A 13,693-nucleotide genomic window follows, 5' to 3' on the forward strand; every position below is an offset into this window, starting at 1 on the left:
CACCAGTGTGCATGTCTCCATGTCCCCCCTCCCCCACCCCTAGTCACCACTGTGCATGTCTCCATGTCCCCCTCCCCCACCCTAGTCACCAGTGTGCATGTCTCCATGTCCCCCTCCCCCACCCTAGTCACCAGTGTGCATGTCTTCATGTCCCCCTCCCACACCCTAGTCACCAGCAGGGCCGGCAACAGAAATCTTGGGGGCCCCATACAATGATATCTCTGGGGGCCCCCTACACCCTCAACTCCCCCCCTCGATATGTACTACATATATAAATATATGTTTGTGTTGGAAATTAATTAACTGTTAATTAATTTGTGGGTGGCCCAAAGTGCATTCAGCCAGACCCGGACCTAACCAATTTGATGCCCTAGGCAAGATTTTGTCTGGTGCCCGCTAGCACCGCCACTAGTTTCACCTCTGACACAGCACCCCTCTCTCAGCACAGCAGGGACGTGCAGTCAGGGGAGGCAGGGGAGGCAGTGCCTCCCCTGTAATTAACGATTAAAATAATACAAAGAAGATACTTATGACACATACTCTGTGTCATAAGTATCTCCTTTAGCATTGATGTTATTTTAATAATTTTTACCTTTAGAAAACAGTCCTAAATGTGCTTTAGAGGCACCGCTCTCGGTGCCTCCCGCTGTCTCTGTGTAAGAGCCGGAAGCGGGGGGCGGAGCCAAGCACCGGGCAGTGAAAGCCCATTCAAAAAAGCAGCAGAAGCGGCACTCACTAGAAGTGCCGCTTTGACAGGGGTGTGCTTTCATGCTCATATGAAAGCACACCCCTGTCACTAACACTGACGTGATTGGGCAAATTCGGGGGGGGAGGGGGGGGGGGGGCGGCTGTGAGCATCGGACCGCAGGACAAGCCAGATATTGGATGGAGCAGCTGTCAGGAAGCAGTTCGGGGGCGTGGCCTAATCACGGACCCGTGGCCACGCCCCTTTGTCGGCTCAGGCATCCAGCTGGTGCACTGACCAGCCTGCGCAGCCCTAAACATGGCAAGCTGGGCTAGAAAGTGCAGGAGAGGATGAGGAGCCCCACCACATCCAACAGGTTTGCTAATTCCTCAGTAACCGGCGGGGGCAGTAGGAAGGGGGGGGGGGGGGGGGGGTGGGGGGGGGGTCGAGTACCTCAGTCTGCAATGTGCTGAGCTCTCCCTGCTGTATCAGGGACTCAAGGCTCAGGGCTGTACTGTTGTATGCTATACCTCCAGCAGAGTGGACTCTCCCTCCTATCACCCCCTCCCTGTCCCGCTCCCTGGCATCACCCTCACCCCTGTCACCCTCTCACTGTCATCCGCTTCCTGTCACCTTCACCCTGTCAGCCTCTCCCTGTCACCCGCTTCCTGTCACCCACTCCCTAGCATCACCCTTTCCCTGTCACCCTCTCCCTGTCAACCCTCTTCCTGTCACCCTCTCCCTGTCACCCTCTTCCTGTCACTCTCTCCCTGTCACTCTCTCCCTGTCACCCGCTCCCTGTCACAAGCTCCCTGTCACAAGCTCCCTGGCATCACCCTCACCCTGTTACCCGCTCCCTGGCATAACCCTCTCCCTGTCACCCTCTCCCTGTCACCCCGCTCCCTGGCATCACCCTCACCCTGTCACCCTCTCCCTGTCACCCACTCCCTGTCACCCTCTCCCTGTCACCCGCTCCCTGTCACAAGCTCCCTGTCACAAGCTCCCCTGTCACCCTCTCCCTATCACCTTCTCCCTGTCACCTACTGCTGTCACCATTTCCCTGGCGTCACCCTCTCCCTGTCACCCGCTCCCTGGCATCACCCTCTCCCTGTCACCCGCTCCATGGCATCACCCTCACCCTGTCACCCTCTCCCTGTCACCCGCTCCCTGTCACAAGCTCCCTGTCACCCGCTCCCTGTCACCTTCTCCCGGTCACCTACTGCTGTCACCATTTCCCTAGTGTCACCCTCTCCCTGTCACCCTCTCCCCTGTCACCCGCTCCCTGTCACAAGCTCCCTGTCACCTTCTCCCTGTCACCCGCTCCCTAGCATCACCCTCTCCCTGTCACCCACTCCTTGTCACAAGCTCCCTGTCACCCACTCCCTGGCATCACCCCGCTCCCTGTCACCCCGCTCCCTGTCACCCTCTCCCTATCACCTTCTCCCGGTCACCTACTGCTGTCACCATTTCCCTAGTGTCACCCTCTCCCTGTCACCCTCTCCCTGTCACCCGCTCCCTGTCACAAGCTCCCTGTCACCCGCTCCCTGTCACCTTCTCCCTGTCACCCGCTCCCTAGCATCACCCTCTCCCTGTCACCCGCTCCTTGTCACAAGCTCCCTGTCACAAGCTCCCTGTCACCCACTCCCTGGCATCACCCGCTCCCTGTCACCCGCTCCCTGTCACCCCTCTCCCTATCACCTTCTCCCTGTCACCTACTGCTGTCACCATTTCCTGGCGTCACCCTCTCCCTGTCACCCTCTCCCTGTCACCCGCTCCCTGGCATCACCCGCTCCCTGTCACCCCGCTCCCTGTCACAAGCTCCCTGGCATCACTCTCACCCTGTCACCCGCTCCCTGTCACTTTCTCCCTGTCACCCGCTCCCTGTCACAAGCTCCCTGTCACAAGCTCCATGTCACCCGCTCCCTGTCACTCTCTCCCTGTCACCTGTTCCATGTCACTCTCTCCCCTGTCACCCGCTCCCTGGCATAACCCTCTCCCTGTCACCCGCTCCCTGTCACCCCGCTCCCTGTCACAAGCTCCCTGTCACCCTCTCCCTATCACCTTCTCCCTGTCACCTACTGCTGTCACCATTTCCCCTGGCGTCACCCTCTCCCTGTCACCCTCTCCCTGTCACCCGCTCCCTGGCATCACCCTCTCCCTGTCACCCGCTCCCTGTCACAAGCTCCCTGTCACCCACTCCCTGGCATCACTCTCTCCCTGTCACCCCGCTCCCTGTCACTCTCTCCCTGTCACCCGCTCCCTGGCATAACCCTCTCCCTGTCACCCCGCTCCCTATCACCTTCTCCCTGTCACCTACTTGCTGTCACCATTTCCCTGGTGTCCACCCTCTTCCTGTCACCCTCTCTTTGGTGTCACCATCTCCCTGTCACCTACATCTGGCACCGACTGCTGTCACCTTCTCCCTCTCACCTTCTTCCTGGCATCACCCTCTCCCTAGCATTACACACTACTGTCACCTCCCTGTCAACCATTGCTGTTACCTTCTCTCTTTCAACCACTGCTGTCACCCTCTCCCTGTCACTGCTGTCATCCTCACCATGATGTTAACCTCTCCCTGTGACCCACTGCTATCACCCACTCGCGTCACCCTCTCCCTGACATCCTCTCCATGACATCACCGCCAGCATCTCCCTGGCATTTCTCCATCACCCACTGCCTCTCTCCATCACCCTCTCCTTAGTACCACCCTCTCCCTGATGTCACCCACTGCTGTCACCGTCTCCCCTGGTATTACCCTCTTCCTGTCACCCCACTGCTGTCATCCTCTCCCTATCACCCACTGCCTCTCTCCATCACCCTTTACCTGTCACCCTCTCTCTGTCACCCACTGCCTCTCTCCAACACTCTCTCCCCTGTCACCTACTGCATCTCACCTGCTTCACTGTCTCCCCATCACCAGATCTCCCCTATCACCTTTTTCCTTTCCAAGGCCTCACCCTCTCCTACACATATGACCACGCCCCTTGTTGTGAGTCTACACCCTCATTTCAAGACCACACTCACTTTTCCGGGAGCACGTGTACCTTTGGCGCACACAGGGACAACAGCGGTAGCATTCATCGTCTTGGGGTTGGTAGCGGGTATCAGCGGGACACGGTGAACATTGTGGCTACAGTGCCTCACCAGCCACTGACCTCACCGCACGCCACTGCAGCACAGCACCCATCATCCAGCACACTCTATCCTACACACAGCTCTCCCCCCAGCACACTTTATCCTACACACAGCTCTCCCCAGCACACCTTATCCTACACACAGCTCTCCCCCAGCACACTTTATCCTACACACAGCTCCCCCCCAGCACACTTTATCCTACACACAGCTCTCCCCCCAGCACACTTTATCTACACACAGCTCTCCCCCCCAGCACACTTTATCCTACACACAGCTCCCCCCAGCACACTTTATCCTACACACAGCTCTCCCCCCCAGCACACTTTATCCTACACACAGCTCTCCCCCCAGCACTCTTTATCCTACACACAGCTCTCCCCCCCAGCACTCTTTATCCTACACACAGCTCTCCCCCCCAGCACACTTTATCCTACACACAGCTCCCCCCAGCACACTTTATCCTACACACAGCTCTCCCCCCAGCACACTTTATCCTACACACAGCTCTCCCCCCAGCACACTTTATCCTACACACAGCCCTCCCCCCAGCATACTTTATCCTACACACATCTCACCCCCTAGCACATTTTATCCTACACACAGATCTCCCCCCCAGCACACTTTATCCTACACACAGCTCTCCCCCCAGCACACTTTATCCTACACACAGCTCTCACCCCCCAGCACACTTTATCCTACACACAGCTCTCCCACCCAGCACACTTTATCCTACACACAGCTCTCACCCCCAGCACACTTTATCCTACACACAGCTCTCCCCCCAGCACACTTTATCCTACACACAGTTCCCCCCAGCACACTTTATCCTACACACAGCTCTCCCCCAGCACACTTTATACTACACACAGCTCTCCCCCAGCACACTTTATCTTACACACATCTCACCCCCTAGCACACCTTATCCTACACACAGCTCTCCCCCCCCAGCACACTTTATCCTACACACAGCTCTCCCCCAGCACACTTTATCCTACGCACATCTCTCACCCCCCCAGCACACTTTCTCCTACACACATCTCTCCCCCTAGCACACTTTATCTTACACACATCTCACCCCCTAGCACACTTTATCCTACACACATCTCTCCCCCTAGCACACTTTATCTTACACACATCTCACCCCCTAGCACACTTTATCCTACACACAGCTCTCCCCCCAGCACACTTTATCCTACACACAGCTCTCCCCCCAGCACACTTTATCCTACACACAGCTCTCCCCCAGCACACTTTATCCTACACACAGCTCCCCCCAGCACACTTTATCCTACACACAGCTCTCCCCCCCAGCACACTTTATCCTACACACAGAGCACACTTTATCCTACACACAGCTCTCCCCCAGCACACTTTATCCTACACACAGCTCCCCCCCAGCACACTTTATCTTACACACAGCTCTCCCCCAGCACACTTTATCCTACACACAGCTCTCCCCCCAGCACACTTTATCCTACACACAGCTCTCCCCCAGCACACTTTATCCTACACACAGCTCCCCCCCCAGCACACTTTATCCTACACACAGCTCTCCCCCAGCACACTTTATCCTACACACAGAGCACACTTTATCCTACACACAGCTCCTCCTCCCCCCCCCCCCCCCCCCCCCCCAGCACACTTTATCCTACACACAGCTCTCACCCCAGGACATTTTATCGCTGGCACAGTGCACATCTTCCCTCGCCCCGCCCCCCACCACCACATGCAGCTCTTAACTACCTTTTTCTTTTGTTCCCCATTGATAGTCACTGTCGTCATGGGTGTCCTCAAGGCTCTCTTTATGTTGCAGGAGAAACGGACGTGAGGCGATGGAATCACGTCATCTCATTCCTGCCGCCGCGGGCAGCACCAGCAGCAGGGGGACTTGCGGAGGCGGGCCAAAGGAGTTTGTGCAGCGCTGCTCGCCCGCCCCTTTTTAATGTGGGGAGACAGCAGGCGGGGACAACAGCGCTGTGCAGAGTATAGTAGATGGGCAAAGTGTGGCTGGAGGTGCGGAGGGGGAGAAAGCATAAGGAGAGGTGCTGAACCAGCTGGAACATCTTCTGTCCTGTTACGTCCCGCAACCAGCCACAGCATACTGTAATGAGTCAATCTGACTTATTATCAGTACTGCTGACATTGCCGCTTCATCACACCGCACCTCCGCCACGTATCTCCACTGGATCCAGCAGGGTCCGGCAGCTGTGTTGCTGCCCTGCCCGCTGTGTGGATCACACAGCATTCTTACGCGCTGCCTAAACATTTTGTGTGCCCCTGATGCTCGGGGCCCCCCTGATCCTCGGGGCCCCGTACGGGTGTCCCCTTTGACCCCCCCTGTCGCCGGGCCTGGTCACCAGTGTGCATGTCTCCATGTCCCCCTCCCCCACCCTAGTCGCCGGTGTGCATGTCTCCATGTCCCCCTCCCCCACCCTAGTCACCACTGTGCATGTCTCCATGTCCCCCTCCCCCACCCTAGTTACCAGTGTGCATGTCTCCATGTCCCCCTCCCACACCCTAGTCACCAGTGTGCATGTTTCCATGTCCCCCTCCCCCACCCTAGTCACCAGTGTGCATGTCTCCATGTCCCCCTCCCCCACCTAGTCACCAGTATGCATGTCTCCATGTCCCCCTCCCCCACCCTAGTCACCAGTGTGCATGTCTCCATGTCCCCCTCCCCCACCCTAGTCACCAGTGTGCATGCCTCCATGTCCCCCTCCCCCACCCTAGTCACCAGTGTGCATGTCTCCATGCCCCCCTTCACCACCCTAGTCACCAGTGTGCATGTCTCCATGTCCCCCTCCCCCACCCTAGTCACCAGTGTGCATGTCTCCATGTCCCCCTCCCCCACCTAGTCACCAGTGTGCATGTCTCCATGTCCCCCTCCCCCACCCTAGTCACCAGTGTGTATGTCTCCATGTCCCCCTCCCCCACCCTAGTCACCAGTGTGCATGTCTCCATGTCCCCCTCCCCCACCCTAGTCACCAGTGTGTATGTCTCCATGCGCCCCTCCAGTTACCAATGTTTATGTCTCCTCACCTTCTTTTTCTGTGGGTCCAATGTGTTTGCTTTTTGCGTGGTGACCAATGTGTTTTTTTCCTGTTAAGGCCAAAGTGTTTTGGGGGGTTTTCTGTTGGGGCGAATGTGCTTGTTTTTGTTATATGGAGGCCAATGTGTTTGCTTTTTTACCTATTGGGGCCACTTTGTTATCTTTTCTTGTCAGGGACAATGTGTGTGTGTGTGTGTGTGTGTGTGTGTGTGTGTGTGTGTGTGTGTGTGTGTGTGTGTGTGTGTGTGTGTGTGTGTGTGTGTGTGTGTTTTTTTTTCCCTTGTTGGGACAATGTATTCATTTTTTCTTGTGGGCCAATGTGTTTGTTTGTTTGTTTGTTTGTTTGTTTGTTTTTTCCTATCGTGGCCAATGTGTGTGATTTTATCCCTATTAGGGTCAGTGTTTTTTTTTTGTTTTTTTCCTATTGTAGCCAAAGGGGCAGATGTATTAAGCCTGGAGAAGTGATCCAGCAGTGATAAAGCAGTGGTAAGCGGAAGTGATGACGCACCAGCCAATCATTATGGGTTTGAAAAATGACAGTTAGGAGCTTAATGGCCGATGTGTTATCACCTTCCTCTTATCACCGCTTTATCACTTCTCCGGGCTTAGGTGGTCATTCCGAGTTGATCGCTATCTGCATTCGTTCGCTGTGCAGCGATGAGGCAAAAAAACTGCACTTCTGCGCATGCGTATGCAGCGCAATGCGCACACGCGACGTACTATTACAAAGAACGATGTAGTTTCACACAAGACCTAGCAAAGCTTTTCAGTCGCACTGCTGGCCGCAGAGTGATTGACATGAAGTGGGCGTTTCTGGGTGTCAACTGACCGTTTTCAGGGAGTGTTCGAAAAAACGCAGGTGTGCCAGGAAAAACGCAGGCGTGGCTGGACGAACGCAGGGCGTGTTTGTGACGTCAAAACAGGAACTGAACAGTCTGAAGTCATCGCAAGCGCTGATTAGGTATTGAGCTACTCTAAAACTGCACAAAAAAAAAACTTTTTAGCCGCTCTGCGATCCTTTCGTTCACACTTCTGCTGAGCTAAAATACACTCCCAGTGGGAGGCGGCTTAGCGTTTGCACGGCTGCTAAAAACAGCTAGCGAGCGAACAACTCGGAATGATTACCCTTAATACATCTGCCCCAATGTTTTTGTTTGTTTTTCTTCTCAGAGCTAATTTGTTTGTTTATATTCCTGTGTTTTTTTTAATAGAAACAATAATAATAATAATAATAATGTAAGTATTAATACTGGATATAGGGCCTAATTCAGAGCTGATTACCGTTGTGCAAATTTGCACAGTGGACAATTATCGAATGACTGCGCATGAGTATGCACTGCAATGCTCAGGCGCAACGCCAAACAGTGACAGAATGGTGCAAAAATTGCGATCGCTAGGCGTACGCAAGGTGATTGATAGGAAGAGGACATTTGTGGGTGGTAACTGACCGTTTTCTGGGAGTGTCAGGAAAAACGCAAGCGTTCCCAGGCGTTTTCTGTGAGCGTGTGTGACGTCCGCTCCGGCGCCGATCAGCCTCTTTGTATCGCACTATAGGAGTAAGTCCTGGGCTACGCACAGACTGGAAAAATCATTAGATGGTGAATGAGTTGCGAACGCATTTGCAGATGTCCGCTGTCTGGCAAAGTTTTCGCACGGCATACACATGCATTCCCACACTTGCACGGGGCGGATTTTTACTCTCCCTGGGCAATGACTATCTGATCAAAGCCCTCTGGTCTCAATAAGGCCCTAAGTATGACCTCGCACAGACCTAGGGCCAGCCTTACCTATTCCTAAAAGAATATGAAAAACGTTTATACATACTGTACAAAGTATCAGCGTCGAAGAACCTCAAATGAGAAATGGGGACAAGCACCAGTGTACCTGCCAAACACGCCACTTGCTCAAAATAGAATGTTCTGCACCTCTGCATTTATTCTGGATCATAAAAACCCATCCGCGTGTATCAGCGCATACATTATTAGCAATGTGCAAAATATTATGCTCGCTGGGCTTCCATTTATATATCTCCTTGTTTTCCAACCAAGGAAAGAATTTGTCATTTTGTTCTTTCCAAAAGAACAAAAATAGGTTCTAAAATAGACGAGAAAACTTGTTTGGTAATGAATGGAATTTCAAATAGTCAGAAAGTAATGGGCAACTTGAAGACGGATGTAGAGCGAGGTATGTAGAGGGTATCGTGTAACTGTCTTTATACAGAAAACAGTGGCGCTTTGTATTCCTGTCCACATGCGGAATGCTGAGGCTCACAGGCTCATACCTCAATCAGTGTGAATAGGACGCTGCTGGGCAGAGGCACAGAAGAAATAAAATGTTTGAGAACTGAACATAAGATCTTGCATGCCTTTATTTCTTATGACAAAGTCGTTGGAGAATGTTACGTGTCACCTGTTCATTCGCTTTCTCTTGCTATGTAATCACACTTGCCTTGGCATGCTAATAGCATGCCTAGGCTATTACCATAAAGGTAGCAGTTTTTCAGAGAACATACAGATAGATCCACGTTATCTTGGCTAGTTTGCTGCGCCTAGGCACACCATGGTTTATTTACACAAACCCTTCATCTATTGTTCTCAGCTACAATACAATACGGAGAACAATACAGCAGGGGATTAAGTCATTACAGCAGGGGATTAAGGCGGTCATTCCGAGTTGATCGCTAGCTGCTTTTGTTTGCTGCGCAGTGATCAGGCAAAAAACTGCACTTCTGCGCATGCGTATGCGGCGCAATGCGCACGCGCGTCATACTATTACAATGAACGATGTAGTTTCACACAAGGTCTAGCGAAGCTTTTCAGTCGCACTGCTGGCCGCAGAGTGATTGACATGAAGAGGGCGTTTCTGGGTGTCAACTGACCGTTTTCAGGGAGTGTTCGAAAAATCGCAGGCATGCCAGGAAAAACGCAGGCGTGGCTGGGGGCGAACGCAGGGCGTGTTTGTGACGTCAAAACAGTAACTGAACAGTCTGAAGTGATCGCAAGCGCTGAGTAGGTCTGAAGCTACTCTGAAACTGCACAAAATAATTTTGTTGCCGCTCTGCGATCCTTTCGTTCGCACTTCTGCTAAGCTAAAATACACTCCCAGTGGGAGGCGGCATAGCGTTTGCACGGCTGGTAAAAACTGCTAGCGAGCGAACAACTCGGAATGACCCCCTAAGTCCGATTGCCCAGTCTGAGTTAATCCTATTAAAGACCAAGATAAACATGGACCCATCTGTATACTACAGGTGCCATGTGTGATTGGCCAGTTGTGTCAGGGTGTAGCTGGCGAGTATATTTTGGATCATATGCAGGGGCAGATTGGCCATAGGGATCATTAGGAAGATTCCTGGTAAGCAGACGTGTCTGTGGGGCCTGTTTTGTGTGTTGTCATTTGGACCCACTCCCCACATGACAGGCAGCTACCACACTCAGAAGGGTGATTTAGACCTGATCGCTGGGCAGCTGATTTTGCTGCCCTGCGTTCAGATAGTCGCCGCCCAAGGGGAGTGTAAATTCGCCCGTGGAAGTGTGCAATCGCATGTGTCTACGCCGTGCAAAAATGTCCCTCAGTCAGCGTACAGCTGCAAATCCGTTCGCACCTCACTCACCATCTAATGCTTTTACCAGTGTGCGCAGTCTGTGCGTAGCCCAGAACTTACTCCTCCAGTGCGATGAGAACAGGCTGACCGTGACCAGAGCTGATGTCTCACACCCGCCCTGAAAACGCTTAGGAACGCCTGCATTTTCCCTGACACTCCCAGAAAACGGTCAGTTACCGCCCACAAACGGCCTCTTCCCGTCAATCAGCGTGGGAATGGCTGCGATTAGAATTTTAACACCAGCCTGTCGCTGACCGGCAATGCCTGTTGTTGTTTGGCGATGCATGTGTGCATTGCGGTGCATGCGCAGTCTATCAATAATCGCCCACTGTGCGAAAATGCACTGCAGTGGTCAGGTCTGAATCGGGCCCCCAGTACACTGCATTGTCCCCATTCATTCTGTTATTCCATCTCTGCACTCTGCCATTCAGTAATGCTGCCATGGCAACACGGGGGATCCGGTCTGAAGATCGACAGTGTCTAGGTCGACAATGTTTAGGTCGACCACTATAGGTCGACAGTCACTAGGTCGACATGGATGGAAGGTCGACAGGGTTTCTAGGTCGACATGTGCTAGGTCGACAGGTCTAAAGGTCGACATGAGTTTAAAAAAAAAAATTTCATACTTAACGATCCACGTGGACTACGATTGGAACGGTAAAGTGTGCCGAGCGAAGCGGTAGAGGAGCGAAGGCACCATGCCCGAACAACAATACAGTACACAAAAATATCCTCCAAGCGCTAAAGTCTCAAATAATAGATATGCACTCTTGATTCCAATTTAGGATTATTTTATTTTTAAAAAGAAAAAGATTTTTTTATATATAACATATACAGAAATTAATTTATTATATAGATATGTAAATATATAGATTGGATTTAATTAAAAATTAATAATAATTCATAAATAAAACAAGATATATATGTGAGTCCTAATACCGGTATACTACACATAAAGACAATACAACATTGAACATATATTCCTGGTGACGTGCTTTAACAGCTAATTCACCTTAAAAGGCCACGCCTTGTTTAAAATCAATTTGATATGTCCCTTATGAGGTATAGGGTATCGAAGCATGGCGAGCGAAGTGAGCCATGCGAGGGGACGCGGTCCACTAATTTGGGATCCCGGTCACTTTACGAAGAAAACGACACCAAAAAAATAAAAAATCCTCATGTCGACCTTTAGACCTGTCGACCTAGCACATGTCGACCTAGAAACCCTGTCGACCTTCCATCCATGTCGACCTAGTGACTGTCGACCTATAGTGGTCAACCTAAACATTGTCGACCTAGACACTGTCGATAAAACGAACCACACCCCAACACGGTACGGTATATCTCTTGTGCTGCCCATGCAGGGCCACTTCTACAAAATTTTATAGACCACGCTTAGTTCCAAATCTGCATTACACAACTGCAGCAAAAGACGCAAGGAATGCTGCAATTGAGTACAATTAAGTCCTGTGGAGAGGGATACCGCCCCCTCAATAGAACACCCCCTCATTAGGGCAGCTTTCATAAATTTCCTGGGCTGGTTTTCCATCCCAATCCGCCCCTGGTCATAGGTGTATCTTATGCTTGTTCTGTCCAGCATTTGGTGGCTACATGCAGAAGTAGCCAGTATTTACCATGCATGCAAAAGCAATGAATGTATTTTCACCACTTATAGAACATTGCAACATAGGGGGTCATTCAGACCTGATCACTCGCTAGCTTTTTTTGCTGCGCTGCAATCAGGTCAGAACTGCGCATGCGTATGCACCGCAATGCGCAGGCATGTCGCACGGGTACAAAGTGGATCGTTGCTGTGCAATGGGCTTTACGAAGAATCCATTCGCACAGGCCATCTCAAGGAAATTGACAGGAAGAAGGCATTTGTGGGTTTCAACTGACCGTTTTCTGGGAGTGGTTGGAAAAATGCAGGCGTGTCCAAGCGTTTGCAGGGCGGGTGTCTGACGTCAGTTCCGGTCCCGGACAGGCTGAAGTGATCGCAGCGGCTGAGTAAGTCCTGGGCTACTCAGAAACTGGAAAAGATCTTTTTGTACCGCTCGGCTGCACATGCGTTCGCACCCTTGCACAGCTAAGATACACTCCCCTATAGTCGGCGACTATCTGATCGCAGCGCTGCAAAAAACTGCTAGCGAGCGATCGGGTCTGAATTACCCCCATGGTTTGCCCATGTGCACAGTTATTCCATTTATTGCTTTGCTGCCGATTCTGAATCAGCCCCTTAATATTTACATCAGTCTTCCATTTACACATAGGGGTAAATTTACTAAGATGGGAGTTCTATTTAAGATGGGATGTTACCCATAGCAACCAATCAGATTCCAGTTATTATCTTATAGAAGGCGCTACATAAATAAGAAGTATAATCTGATTGGTTGCTATGGGCAACATCCCATCTTAAATAGAACTCCCATCTTAGTAAATTTACCCCATAATGTACTTATAGAAGTTGTTTCTGACAAAATCAACTTTGCTCAATGTGTGTTCTGTTACATTTGTTGTTTTTATGGTTTATTCAGACTAGAGGTTTTTCCTGGAGCAAAATGAAGAGGAAAAGTAGAAATAGGGCAGGTTAGAGATTGTGTAATCCACACTCCATGCTGCATATGCTTTCCACATGGGCAGTGCAGCGATATGCAGCATCAAGGTGACCGCAAGAGGTTTATGCCTGATCCAGAAATCATTTTTGTGGTTAATACTGCGCTACATATTTATTGGAGATCCGCATATGTGGACCAGATAGAGAACAACTGATGTCAATCCAGCACTAATTCCCATAAGGATTTTATGCATTGTGTACACTTTTTAGTCATAAATACCATTTAGTAGCATTTCAGAACCTGTTTTTGCAATGATCAAAAATCAACATACATAAACCCCCAAAACATTACAGCAGCAACATTTATGGTTCTGATACAAAAAGGTGTTGCACCTTGTGTAACAGGATGCCAGATAAGCTTACACATATAGCATACTTACCGACTTTTTGGCTGCTCTCTCCGGGAGAGAGCAGCCAGGTCGATTCGGAAGGGGGGCGGGCTGCGATGTGAGTGCAGAGGGGGGCGGACCGGAGGCGTTGCGTAGGCGGGCCGGGGGCATGTCGGAGGCGGGCCGGGGGCGTGACTACGGGATCATCCGTGTAAGCCCCGCCCCCCACTGTGTAATGCCGCTATTACTGGCATTATACAGCAGGGGGCGTGGCTATGAT

This window comes from Pseudophryne corroboree, chromosome 12 (genome assembly GCF_028390025.1).
Source record: "Pseudophryne corroboree isolate aPseCor3 chromosome 12, aPseCor3.hap2, whole genome shotgun sequence".
NCBI lineage: Eukaryota > Metazoa > Chordata > Amphibia > Anura > Myobatrachidae > Pseudophryne > Pseudophryne corroboree.